Raw genomic sequence first — 13,697 nt, forward strand, 5'->3', positions numbered from 1 at the left:
GGAGATTCGACTACATACTGAACTTTTCCACTCAGATGTCTCAAAGGAATCTTAAGCTCAAAATATCCCACTCTGAACTTTTCACATATCCCCAAACCTGGTTCACCATCTGTGTCCCCAGCTTGGTCAATAGCACCAATATGTACCAACTGCTCAGACCAGAAACACAGGGGCTGTTTTAGATATCCCATCTACCCTGATCCCATATCCAGTCAATAACCAAGTCATCTCATTTCTGCACTTTTTAGACGTGTGACTTGCAGGCATAACCTCCTCTCTAACCTGGGGAAAATAATGGCACCTAGATTGAAGATTAGTTCTGAGATGCTTGGCCCATATTGCACGTGCAGTCGGCCAGCGTTTAGAAGTCCAGCTGCACTGCACACCACCCTCCTTCCTCCTGCATGAGCTATACCCAACTCTTTCATGCTTTCTCAGTTGGTCATTTTGTATATGGTTTGTTTTATGATTATGTCCACTGCTTCTTCCAAACCCTTTTATTCTTCATTGGGAGCTTGTGTGGTTCCTACTGACTCAGATGAATGACTTTGTTAGATGGTTCTTTCTTTCCTTTCTAGAACATATTAGACTCATTAAATAATTACTGGTGGAATGAATTAATAATATTTATCATATTTGTAGCAATTCCTTTTTTTCATAGTTTCTTCAATGGGCACAAAGTATATATGAAGGTTACTTCATTCACTGTTGAATCTTCGCATTCAGTGGGGAGAATAATGGTTCATAATAGGAGTCCAACAAATATGTGTGGAAGGAATATGTTCACCATCCTAGGCAAGCACTGACTTTCAAAATCTACCTATACACTCGAAGGGATGGATCATGAATCCTGAAATACTACACGTTTTGGCAACTTATAATACACTTTTTTAAAAAATTTCATGGTCCTTTCCAAGTTTCCTACTCCTCTAATACCCATCTATTCATGTATCACATGTGTTGGATAATTTCAAACTCTGGATTTGTTTACCTTATGTTGTGTAGCAAAATGGTTTTTGGTGAACTTAAAACCTTCTCCCTGATACTGCTAACTCAGTAGATCAAATCAGGTTTTTAAAGATGCAGAAAGTTACAAGTTAAAAGTAAGTCATCAGGCCAATCATTTTAATAGATAGTTTCAAGTAAAGAAAAATATCCTAATTATTCCTTTGCCTTTCAATCACTTTCCTTTATTATTATTAGGGAAACTGTTTTCTGAATGAAAACCACCTTCAGTCTTGCAGACAGCATAAACACTTTTATTAAATCGTATTAAAACACTGATCAATTATAATCCAAACCTTTGTTATTTAAGGTTTAGTTTATGCTCTATATTTTAGGAAGAGAGTCAAAAACAAAGAAACAGGTCCGTGTTAGCTAAAACAGCACCAAAAACAACAAAACATTTGCAGCATACTTTCTGGGCTAATGTATGTTAAATGCAATAAAATAAACATTAGCTTTTTAAAAGAATATTGATTTAGCAAATATAGTGATTCACCAAAATGTAGATTCATTCTATCTAAAAGGGAGAAGAATGGAATTATTAATTTAGATTTTTCACTAAGAACTGAAACAGAAAGATTCACTGGCTTGAACCTCAGTTAAACAGAAAACTTGGTTTCACTTTTACTCCTTTATCTTGGCGTTCTATACTTTTCTTGTATTTTTTCTATTACTTAAGTGACATCTTAATGACCAAATGCTTTTTATTTTCTCTAAGATACCTCTCACTGAAGAAGCACTGGATACACACAGAATAAATAAATGAAAGAACAAGTAAATGTGGTATGAAGCTGAGTCTGGCTCCTTTAATAAGACATTTGACTCAACCCAGTTTTATAAATTTCAAAAATGACAGTGAAGGTGACACTAGGTGACACCAAAACAAGATGTTTAGGAGTCTGATAGGGAAATAACTCAAAACCCTGAAAATAAAGCTGTTAAATATTACAAGCACAGCCATGCCTTGCTAAACTCATTTTTCGGGACAGAAAAGCAGATTGTGGAATTATTCACGCCAAAGTAATCCTTGCTTAATTTAATCATCGAACTAGGTTTCCTAATATGGATATTTTCTTAGACTTCAATTTGTTACATAGCTAACTTATTTTCTAATAGACTGTGTTGGTAATAAGAAAATGAATTACATGCTCTTGGCAGAGAGATGACAAGTTAGATCTGAATTTATCCCACACAAACTTGGTACCCCCTTTTAAATTCAATAAGCTTGGGATCCCTCTACAATATATCAGCTCTGGATGCCAATTATAAACAGATGGCAAGCCTCCGCACCCCCTGCATGGCAGACAGAGAAGGCCACTGCGTACTTCTATCAGGAACTGTCCAGGGCGTTATCAGGAAGGATGAACAGTCCAGCTCATTTTGAATAAGGATCACTCAGCTGACTGATTGGGGGACTTTCTCAATGCATTGATCCAGTTGGCTTACCAGAAACAGAACCTAATACTACAGTAAATTTAACCCTTCACCCAGGAGGGGCAGTGACCCTCATCAGGAGCCAACATGCTGCACAGGACCCTGAGTGATGGAATAGGAAAACAGTGAAATGAGGTGCCTGATCCTTGAAAGACCACAGGTCTTCCATGATCCACTGTCTCCAAACACAAGCCAGGAGAAACTGAAACACAAGAAAAGCAACAGTCACTGTTTCACCCACTCTCTGGTCCCAGCAGGGAAGCTACCAAAAATAATGCAGCCTGTCTCTGATAGGAAACCTAACTATTAAGAGCCCTAAAAGATCGCCGCCCTTCGCACTGGCTGCAGATTGCTAGCCTCACTTGTCAAACATGAGTTCGTTTTTGACACAGATTTCTTAAATTTCCGCTGACTTGGCAATCCGCAGCCACTTCTCACAAGCTCTGTAATATCTTAAAGACTTCACAGCTAAGCAGTTAGAAAGGATTTGGGGTTTAATTCAGCTCACTGACCTGTTTAAGAGAATAACGGAAATAAAACAATTTTCAGCTAGAGGCCCGAGAAGGCCTCTCTCCTTCTGAAAGCCTCTTTGTATCAATGCCATGAATCAAATGGTTTGTCTAAGTGGTTATTCTGTGCCACCAGTGAAGGCGCAGCAATGTGGCAGTGAATCACATTTAATAACTTGTGGTTAGCTGTCATGAACACTTAATTTGATGTTGAACACAAACCCTGCAGGGGCAGGAGGGGGTTGGGGAGGAGAGAGGTGGGTTTGCAGTGAGGGGCAGAGAAAGTTAAGATCCACTTGAGGTTGGCCAGCATTTTCTCCCTTGAATTCATGTGAGATTCTCTCTGCAGTTGTTTCTGTTGCTCCTTGGCAAGCAAGAGGCAGAAGAGTATTTGTTTTCTTGGCATTTACTGTCCCTTTCAAGTTTTCCTGGGGTCTATTCACCCCCATAACCAAGGTTCACCCAGTGCTGCGAGAACATTGCAGTCTTTTGCAGAGTGCTAGCGGAGGGCTGTCAGGCTGGCTAGAAGAATTCAAAGCGTTCAGGGAACCCACAAAAGATTTCTTGCAGCTTTTTAGCTGTCTGGCAGGCAGTAGAAACCCCTCTTGTGTCAACTGCTAAACACTGCTGTCCCTGTGTCCTGGATGGAATGCGTCAAAACTCGGAAGACCACAGCTTCACATGTCGGCCATGTGTGCTGGCGGCAGCGGGCTCCAGCCGCTTCAGACGTTTTAATTTGTCACTTGGGAAAGCAGATGTGTCAGGGAGTTGGAGAACTTGGGAGGTGACCACAGCGAACTCCCTGAGGGTCCTACCCCACGGGGACCTCTGATGAGCCTTCTCCAGGGCAGGCCCAGAGATGGCAGGGAGGAGGGAGCAGCATCAGAGCAGAGGCAGTCTCCCACCCGCAGCTGGAGGCCTGGACTCCAGGACTGTGTCCCTGTGTCCCTGCAGGATGGCGGATGGCGACAGCCTGGACTGCCCCATCACCATCATGGACTGCGTGCTCCGAGCCCTGTGTTGCACAATCGACATCTCGAAAAGCACTTTACAAACATTATCTTATTTATCCTCAGTCCTCTTTCATGGTTGAGTTCAACACCTAGTCTCAAGAGATTTCTCTAAATTGGTGTGAGAATCTTTTAAGCATCCTGCGAATTCTACTTTGCAGTGCCAGTGAGTCTGAGGAATATATTTTGATTGGTTCAGTTTGGTCTAGGCTCCAGACAGCTGCTTCTGAGGAAAATGGAATTTGACATTAAGAAAAGTACTAGTCCTGTTTTCAAAGTATAAAGGAGCAATAAGTGTGTTTTCAGGTAGTATCCATGAATTTTAGATCAAAGCAAACTCTAATATATTCAAATAAACACTAATTAAGTCGTAACACCTCTGAAAGCAATAAGCACTTCCTCTGAGAACCAAGAACTTGCAGTAGATACCCTCTTACTCCCCACAAACACCTCACTCTGAGCTTCCACCTCTACCACAGGCCCCAAGCACATGGCCTACCTCAGCACCTGGCAAATAGATGCCTTGTACCAAAATCTTATGCACTCTGCTGATAAGATGAATGTGAACAATATAAACTCCTATCTTACATATTTTAATTGTAATTCACTTGTACAAAAAACAGGAAAAAAAAAAAGTTTACGTTAAAAAAAAATCCAAATCCATGGGATAAAAGTAACAAGCCTATGGCTTCCCAATAAAACACACCCAAAACATTTCATTGTTCATAAAATAAACACACACACACATACTTGAAAGTTTTGTACTCTAAAAATATAACAGGTTCATTGAAATCAGAATTGTGGTACCAAGTCCCATGGAGCAAATCTTCTCCACAGTGAAATTAAACAAACAAACAAACAAACAAACAAACTTGGACAAGAAAAATCAACATTGAAAGTCACAATTGCTAAGTGTTCACTTGAGAAAGGACACTGAAGTAATAATAAAAATAACAGATTCTAGAACTGGAAGTCTCAAATCTGTGTTTTCTTCAAAGTATTTAAATGTTTCATTTAAATGAAAGTGAGTTTCATTTAAATTCACTGTAATTATTAAATAGCTATTATATTATGAGGAAACTGAGGCACAGGGAATTTAGCAATATATATGAAATTCTGTAGCTGTCTAGTTGAGGACAGACAAAGGTTGGAATTTAACTATACATCTGCAAATTCCTCCTTTGTTGCTTTTCTCCAGCAATGCCAATTGGAATGGTAATCATATATGACAATTTTACAGGGCAGAAATTGAGGCAAATACAGGTAAAAATTCACTTAGCAAATTGATAGCAGAAAGTAAGAGGAGTCTGAATGGTGAAACTGTTCCACAAAAAATAATATTCCTTATTTTAAGAAGTGATTTTCTTAAACCATTTAAATTCTCAGAACATTATGGGTAGACCGAAAATATGCAGATAAACACATTAAAATATTTTAAAACTATTTCCTTCTTTACTTACTTTCCAAGACCTGAACCCAGATTTGTGCTTCTCTTGAAAGAATTCCCGAGCTCTCTTTTCCAAGCTGTAGAACTAGGCCTGCATCCGGCCAGTGATGAGAAATCGAAGACGCAACAGAAAGTGCCCAGGCTCAATTTGAAGTCTTCAGGATTTGACCTCAGCAAGGAGGCAGCGAGTCCAGACTCCTGTTCACAGCCATAATCTCTCCACCAACACACTAAGTTTATTAGTTTGGGAGCTGTTAATTTGACCCTTGCCTTCTTAGAGTCTACCTAAAAACAGTGTGGGGGAGGGGCTAGAAGAATCGAAAACTCAGATGTAAAGGGTTCAGACTAGGATGGCTAAAATCATGTCACTTATAACATTTCAGTCAAAAGGCTTGCTGCATGCCACATCTTCATAGAAATCCTATTATCAAAGCCACCAGACACTATATTTGCTTCCTAATTATAGACCCTGAGCTAACAGTTACTTTTTCTTCCCTATAATAACAACAACACTTTGTATTTATCTAGCGCCTTTCTTCCAAGAAGCTCAAAATGCTTTGCAGACATTAACTCATGAATCCCGGGTCTCTGAAGAGTGGATCAGTGATGTCTTTCGGTCTCTACTTTTTGGAAAAAACAAGGCACAGAGCAGTCAAAGACTTAGAGACAGATGTGGGCAGGGTTTAAACTCCTGGGCCTCGGAGCTGACAACCAAAAGTGTTGGCCATCACTTGCTCCATTCTACCCCATTCTGGAGGTCGAGCCAGGTGATTTTCAAGCAAAGGGAATGACCACTGGACATTCGTGTCAGAACATCTTTAGCAGCAGCATGGTGGATGGCTCGCGAGAACCTGGAGTGGGACAGGTCAGATTGGAGACTATGAAGTCCTTCAGGAAAGACCTAATAAGAAGAAGGGACTGAGTTGACAATTTTTGGAGGTGGGATCAGCAACATTACATGACTAATTCAGGGTGAGGAAGAAAGGAGGTTGGGGAATACCATAGGAATTTTAGCTTCAAGAAATGGTGTCTTTAACCAAAGCTAGAAAACTCAAGAAAGCTGAAACTACCCCAAGGAGGGATTTCTGGAATTGGAAGCTACAGGCTTGCAATTTTCTCCAATGTTTCTTAGTGGCTAGGGATTATAAGAAAAAAGAAAACTGAATTATTCCAAAGGCAGAAGGTGCTAGGCTGGGAGTGAGAGAAGAACTAAGAAGTATGCTGGAGTTTCTGGAATGCCACTCTGTTCACTGGGTCCAACCAGGAAGAGGGAGACATGCTATGGAAGTAGACAAGGGCTGAGGCATTGGAACTAGAAGAGCAGTCTTGGTAGATCTGGAATGGAAAAGGCCAGAGCACAGAAGATTGTCCTAGTCATGTAGGTCATTGAAGAATATGGTGAATTTAAGTTCCTTAGCATGTTTTCTGGGTTGACCTTATCTTATTAATTGATACAAGTGCCAATCAAACTTTATAATCACCCAGGTGACATTTCCTCATCTTGTCCACAATCGTATATGCCTTTATCAAACACCTTAGTTACAACTAATCACAATGTCAAGAATAGTCTATTCAATATTCCATTAAAAATGTAAGATTATTTATCATAAAGGTTTCTAGTGATTCTATGTTAGTACCTAATAATCACTGTGTTTTTTCCTGTCTATCTCTTTGATTACCCATGCTTGAAGCTTGATACAATTAATATTCAAATATACCATTGTACATTTTTCACTTCTCTGAAAATCAAGGAAACATTTAAAAATTTATTTGTTCTTTTTAGATATATATGACAGCAAAGTATATTTTGACATATTACACATGCATGGAGTATAACTTATTCTTTTTAGGATCCTATTCTTGTGGTTGTACATGATGTGGAGTTACACTGTTTATGTCATATATGAACATATAAAAGTTATGTCTGATTTCTTTTACTGTCTTTTCTATTCCCATCCCTCTCCCTTCTCTTTATTTCCCTTTGTCTAATCCAATGAACTTCTATTCTTCCCTTCTCCCTTCTTTTGTGTTAGTATCACATATCAGAGAGAACATTCAGCCTTTGGTTTTTTGGGATTGGCTTATTTCACTTAGCATGATAGCTTCTAGTTCCATCCACTTACTGGCAAGTGCCATAATTTCATTCTTCTTTATGGCTGAGTAATATTTCAAGGAAACATTTTGCCAACTTCATTCTCCAAGCAATTTCCTCCTGTTTCCTAATTTCTCAAAGATCTACAAACTGTTTCTGGGATCACATCATGAAATGTTGAAGTTCTGGGTTATGACTTGCTGGAACTGGAGATAAGAATAAACCAAAAGAGGTACATTATTCTCTCAGTGGCACATTCTTACCCTGTTTTCTTAACCAAGCTTACTCTACCCTTTCCAGTTGGACGAGATTCTTTTCTTTCATAAAGAAGATAGAGTCAACATAGGAACTGAAGAGTCAAGCTTCCTAAAGTTCACCTTTTAACATTCTAAAATTTCCTAGCTTACATTTGCTGCTTTTTCTTTTGGAAACATAACTTGAATAGCATTTGTTGTTTGTGAGCCTCAGTTTCTTAAGTATCGTAGGTTTCCTGGATTGCTTACTGTACTATATCTTTAATTCTTACTACTCTATTGTATATATCATTGGGATATATTGTATATATTTTATGTATCTTAAGGTGGGTTTCCCAAAACCAAAACCTGAGATAAGTATGTGAATGCAAGGGATTTACTATGGAAATAGGCCCAGGAAAACCCATTAAGGGAATGAGGAAAGTCATATAGCAAAGGAGAAGTCAAGTAAAGATGAGATTCAAGCAAAGGCCCAACCTGATCCTGACCTTACAGGAGTCCTGAGTTAGTTTGTTCCCAGTTGAAGCAAGGGAAATGGACTTTCATAATCCTTCACCAGTCAGTCAGTGCTAGGGGCTATGGGGCAGACAGTGAGGGTGAAAGGTGTGTTTGTGAGGATGTAAACTTCTAGGTCCTTCTGGCTCTCAATGTGTTTGTGTGCATGCGAGTGTGTGAGTGTGTGTGAACACGCGCAGGTCCAGTAGCCTATAAGCAGTCTTCTGAAGGTAGTTTCAGGTACTGGGTAGAAGAGGCAAAGGCAAACAGAAACTGAAAAAGGAATCTGGGAGATTTGTTTGAATATTGTGTTGAATATTGATGGTGTTCATCTACTGTCAATATATGACAATATCCTTAGCAATATTTGTAAGGCACATAATCTATTTTTATCTTTTTCATATAGTTCTCTTTAAAATCTGAACCTATCAAAGACTTCTTTGTATAAGCAGACTCATTCCAAAATGCCTCTTTTTCCTGGGACAGGACCATTTGGGTCTGTACTGTTAGAATTCCATTTGAACTCACTGCTTTTCCTGAGTGTCTCCCCTGGTACAGCTCTGACCCACCCCACCCCAGCTACTCACACCAGACTCCTGGTGTCATTTCTGAGTCTGCTCCTGCTGCTTTTCAGTGTTGGTCCCTGCAGACACACACATTCACTCTGGAAGTCCTTCCTACCTCCAGACCAGCCTCCAATCTGTCCACTTCTTTGTATTTGCATATCCTCCTATGAGTCACCACCACCTCTTACTTATATCATCTTAGAAGCTTTCTGACTCTTCTCCAGACTTACACTTTTGTGCCTTTTGATCCACTTTACCCACAGAAGTTGGGTGATCTTAAAACCTCAGACAAGACTCATCATCCATGCTTAAACATTCCAAGGCACATACAATACATGGCTACTCCTTCCCATGGCTTACACAGCTGCTGGGGCAACTGCAGCCTCATCTTGAGCCTCTAGTCTCCTTGTTTACTGGGCTTCTGATACACATTACCATATTGCTGTTCTTCCTCCTGAACCTCAGCAACTTCCTCCATGGTGTCTCTTGGTCCCTTCTACTCCTCTCAACTAACTCCTATTGATCCTTCAGTTCTTAATGTCTTTCGCTGACCTAGGTAAAGTTGGTCCTATCCTGTTGTTCCCTCCTATGACATGCCCGTACAATGGGGAGGAAGCTATGACAAGGCTTCTGTTGCCTAGATAGTAGCTGTCACAGTTCATAACTGAATATCCATGTCTTAAGTTCTTAGTATCTGTCTCCCCCAATAGATCATACAATTCTTAAGGGAAAGGAACACATTTATTAAATTCTTTGGTGTATAGCTAATAATAGTTGTTGAATAAGTAAGTTCCTCTTTTTAAATTGTCTTGAAGTCTGTCATCCTACATCAAGTACACAGACCTGAGTTGCAAAAACCTGCTTCCATTTATAAAATGTCTATCACAGTGTGAAGAAAAGCTACAAGAAATCTGCATTTGGTTGCAGGTCTGGTCAGTGTCTTTGTCCTACTTGGGGAGGTTTTGCTGCCCCAAGTTCTTCAGTACCCACCAAAAGAGCAATTGTAAAGAACCATGGTTGGCAAACATGTTTACTACAAAGGTCCAAGCAGTGAATACTTTAGGCTAGGTGGACCATATAATCTCTATCATAAATACTCAATTCTGCTGTCCAAGCATGAGAAGAGACATAGACAATGATGTGAACAAATGAGTAACTATGTTCCAATAAAACTTTATGAAAATAGTCAATGGTCATAGTCTGCCAAACCCTGATGTAGAAGGTTAGTAGAACATAAGGACTCACACTCATGGTATGCAAACTTTGGCTGCCTGTGAAACATCCCTTTAAGTGATCAAGTTAGGGAAGACACCCACTTTGTTCACCAGTGTCAAACTAGAGTAGGTTGTGGAGTCTACCAGTTAGAACCTCACCAGCCCAGAGATTTCTGCCTGTTTTACCCCAATGTGACTGAGCCCTAGTAGGAGCTTGGTAAATACTTGTGGAAGGAAAGATCTGTGGCTTGAAGGCAAAGGAGACTTTATGCTGTCAACAAGATCATAGGCACTTACCCTTCATTCAACAGGGAGACACTGTGTGCCTGCTGTGTCTTTGTCATAATGCTGAGCACTGGGCCCTGCAGAGAGTGTTTTTAGGAATGTGAGCTCTGGTCATACAAGGCCCACATTCCCTTGGTGGAAGTGGGAGAGAGATGGCGTGTGGTCAGTGCTCTGAGGAGGTGAATACCAGCTGCTTTATGGCACAAGAGGAGATCCAGGGCTGAGCTTGCAAGTTAAGACAAGTTTCATAGGTTAATGAAGTGGACTGAGAGTTTGTGTATCCCCAAAATTCACAGCTGGAAATTCCAACCCCTAATAGGATGGCATTGGGAGGTGGGGCCTTTGGAAAGTAATGAGATCATAAGAATAGCACCCTTATGAACTGGACCCCAGGTTAGAGACCCTATGAAATAGACCCCAGAGAGTTCTCTAGTTTCTTTCTGCCACATGAGGATGCAGTGAGAAGTCAACAGCTCACAAGCTGAAAGAAACCCTCACCAGAACTGGTTCTGCTGACATCCTGAACTTCAGGCGTCCAGAACTCTGTGTGTGTGTGTGTGTGTGTGTGTGTGTGTGTGTGTGTGTGTGTTTTATAAGCCACACAGCCTATAGCAGTTTGTTACAGCAGCACAAACTAAGACACTAGGGGAAGACCTATCTAAGGTGAAAAGAAGCATTAGTCTTCTTGATATAGCTGAGAGCCTCACAAGTCTGGGTTCACTCCATTTGGGGCTCCAGGTGGAGCCACAACCTGAAGGACTTCTTGTTTTACCACAGTGAAAGTGGGTAGGAATTTGAGGTCCTCACTACAGGTCCACCAAGGAGCAGATATTACCACCTCTCATAGGGCAATGTGACAATCACATTCGGAGCTCTAATTCTGGAAGGGAAAATCCACATCATTTTTCTACCCACTTTCAGTCCCTTCTCTCAGTACTCAATACAATAATTTGTAGGTCCCATCACTACAGGTGTGAGTCTCCACCTACACTTTCCAAAGAGGGTTATCAGCTTCCTCTCAGCTAAGGGACATCTGCCATCAGCAAGGCAATAGGTATGTTCATAAAACTGACCCCAAAGATTCTGCAGATCTGGGATCCTCAGAGACCTCTTCTAATTTAAACTCTGACCCAGTCTGTCTATTACTTCCCAGTATTATCCTTGTGGATGCATTACTTTGAAGTAACACATTTTCTGCCTTTAAATGGTCAAAATGGAAAGGCTATGTGTATATGGGTCTCCCTCTGTATGTGTGTATTTAAATCTATATTTGCTCAAACTTTATGTGACATTTAGTTTATCATTTTATGATAAAAATTTTCTTCTAATCACTTCAACACACATGATTAAGTCAGCTCAATATTTCATAGCTTTTGCCTCAAGTTCAAGAAAACCTTTCTTACTAGCTCTTTAGCTTAGACCTTGGGCTTTTAGTCCAGGCTGTTCTAGTTTAACGTGGCATCAAAATGTTTCAGGAAAGTCAATTGAGTACAAAAAAGAGCAGCCGTTGGGTAAAGGAAAATACAGAGGATATCTGGGGTGAAAAATCCACTAAAAAGAGAAAGCTGGAGAGCAATGACTATAAGCTTGGTGGAATATTAGAATCCTTATTCAAACAGCTTATGGTTAAAAATGGGTTGTTTTCATTGTTTGCACTTTTTTTTTTGTACCAGGCATTGAACCCAAGGGTGCTTAATCACTGAGTCACATCCCCAGCACACCCCTCCCCCCTTTTTGGAGACAGGATCTCATTAGGCTGCTTACAGTTTCACTAGATTGCTGAGGTTGGCTTTGAACCTGTAATCCTCCAGAGAATTAGGAACACCGGTGAACACAGCTTTTTTATAGTTAATCTCAGTATTTAAAAATAGGTTTCTATGGTAAGCATATTTTATACTTATAAATTATCAAAAGTCATTTTTAAAACTGGACCTTGGGCACATTCAGCAGCACACTGTGAGTGACTCCATCCCTGCCAGCTACATTTGTACATGGAATAGGAAGGCTCCTATTTATTTGGGCTTTGAAAGTTTCCGTGTCTATACAAACATCCATTTTCCTCTAGTGAATGTTGAAACCAAAAGTGGAGGAGGAGAGGAGAGAGGAATCCCATATTAAAATATTGACATGCTTTGGGGAAAATGATTTGTAAATTTCTATGTTATCAACGTTGTAGAATTAATTTAATACCCATGAAATCTTTGTTCATGTCAGTGAGCTGATTTGCACCAGGACTAACAAATGCTCAAGCATTTCTGAGAGTCTGCCTGCAATGCCACTGGGGTCAGTCTGCAGGGGCCCAAAGTTACAAGCTCCACTGTGAACATTGTGAAAAGCAAGCTGGCCCTGAGTTCACCATCAAATGTCCAGCACGAACCTGAACCACAACTGGGGCTCTGTGTGCACTGGTGCATGGACAGATGGAGGGACAGCAAGAGTGGAGACACTGGAAGGGAGCAAGAAGGAAAGAGCAGGAGGGGCTGGATTTAGAGTCAAGCAAACTGTAGTCCCATCTCTGCCCCTTCCAGTAACATAACCCCAGGCAAGTCTAGAACATCTTTAGGTCATGTTTTTCCACATCTCTGAAAAGGGGAAATTATAATAACCTCCTGTCTTGATTGGGTTCCCAAGGAAACAGACTGACATTTGCTTGTTGGGAATTCTTTGGGGATTGCTCTGCGGAACAACTCCTGTGAGAGAATGAGGGAATTAGGGTTAGAAAATGGAGGAAGTTAAACTGGTGAAGTTTCAAGAACAGACTCAGTTATCTCTGAAGGGATTTCTGAATGGGTGAAGTTCTTCCAAATTGTCCTGTATGGAGACAAGGGTGGGGTTTTGCATTATCACACACGTTGATAGATCCAACTGCTCCTAGGGAAGGGACATCAGGCTAGGAGCAATTCCTGGGGAGGATCCTAGCTAGAAGTCATCAGGGCAATGATCCTGGCAATCAGGAGAATAAGAGGCCCTGCCCTGCAGAGAAGGCCCTTGGTACACACAGACTGTGCATGCACACACCCTTTGTAAAACTCAGCTACACTTACTTTGTCTATGAGAACATCCCATCTGGAAACTGCTTCCCTAGGATTTCAGTTTGTCTCCTTTCCTAAGAAAACTCACAACAGGAGGGTTAGTGGGATGAACTACAGTGGTTACTACCAATCCCAAGACTGTGATGGGCACTCATCTCCCAACTCTACTCCGCAGTCTAGATCTGTACCACTTTTACCCCCTTATTAACCAGATTGTCTTTGGATGTGGCTGCCATTCGAGCAGGGACACAGATATGGCCAGGAGGCTTCCCTGAGACTCTGGGAGACTCTCACTATTGGCCATCATCAGGCAATAATCCTGGCACCTGGGAGTGGAACCTATCACCAGCAGGC

This window comes from Sciurus carolinensis, chromosome 3 (assembly GCF_902686445.1).
Source record: "Sciurus carolinensis chromosome 3, mSciCar1.2, whole genome shotgun sequence".
Taxonomy (NCBI): domain Eukaryota; kingdom Metazoa; phylum Chordata; class Mammalia; order Rodentia; family Sciuridae; genus Sciurus; species Sciurus carolinensis.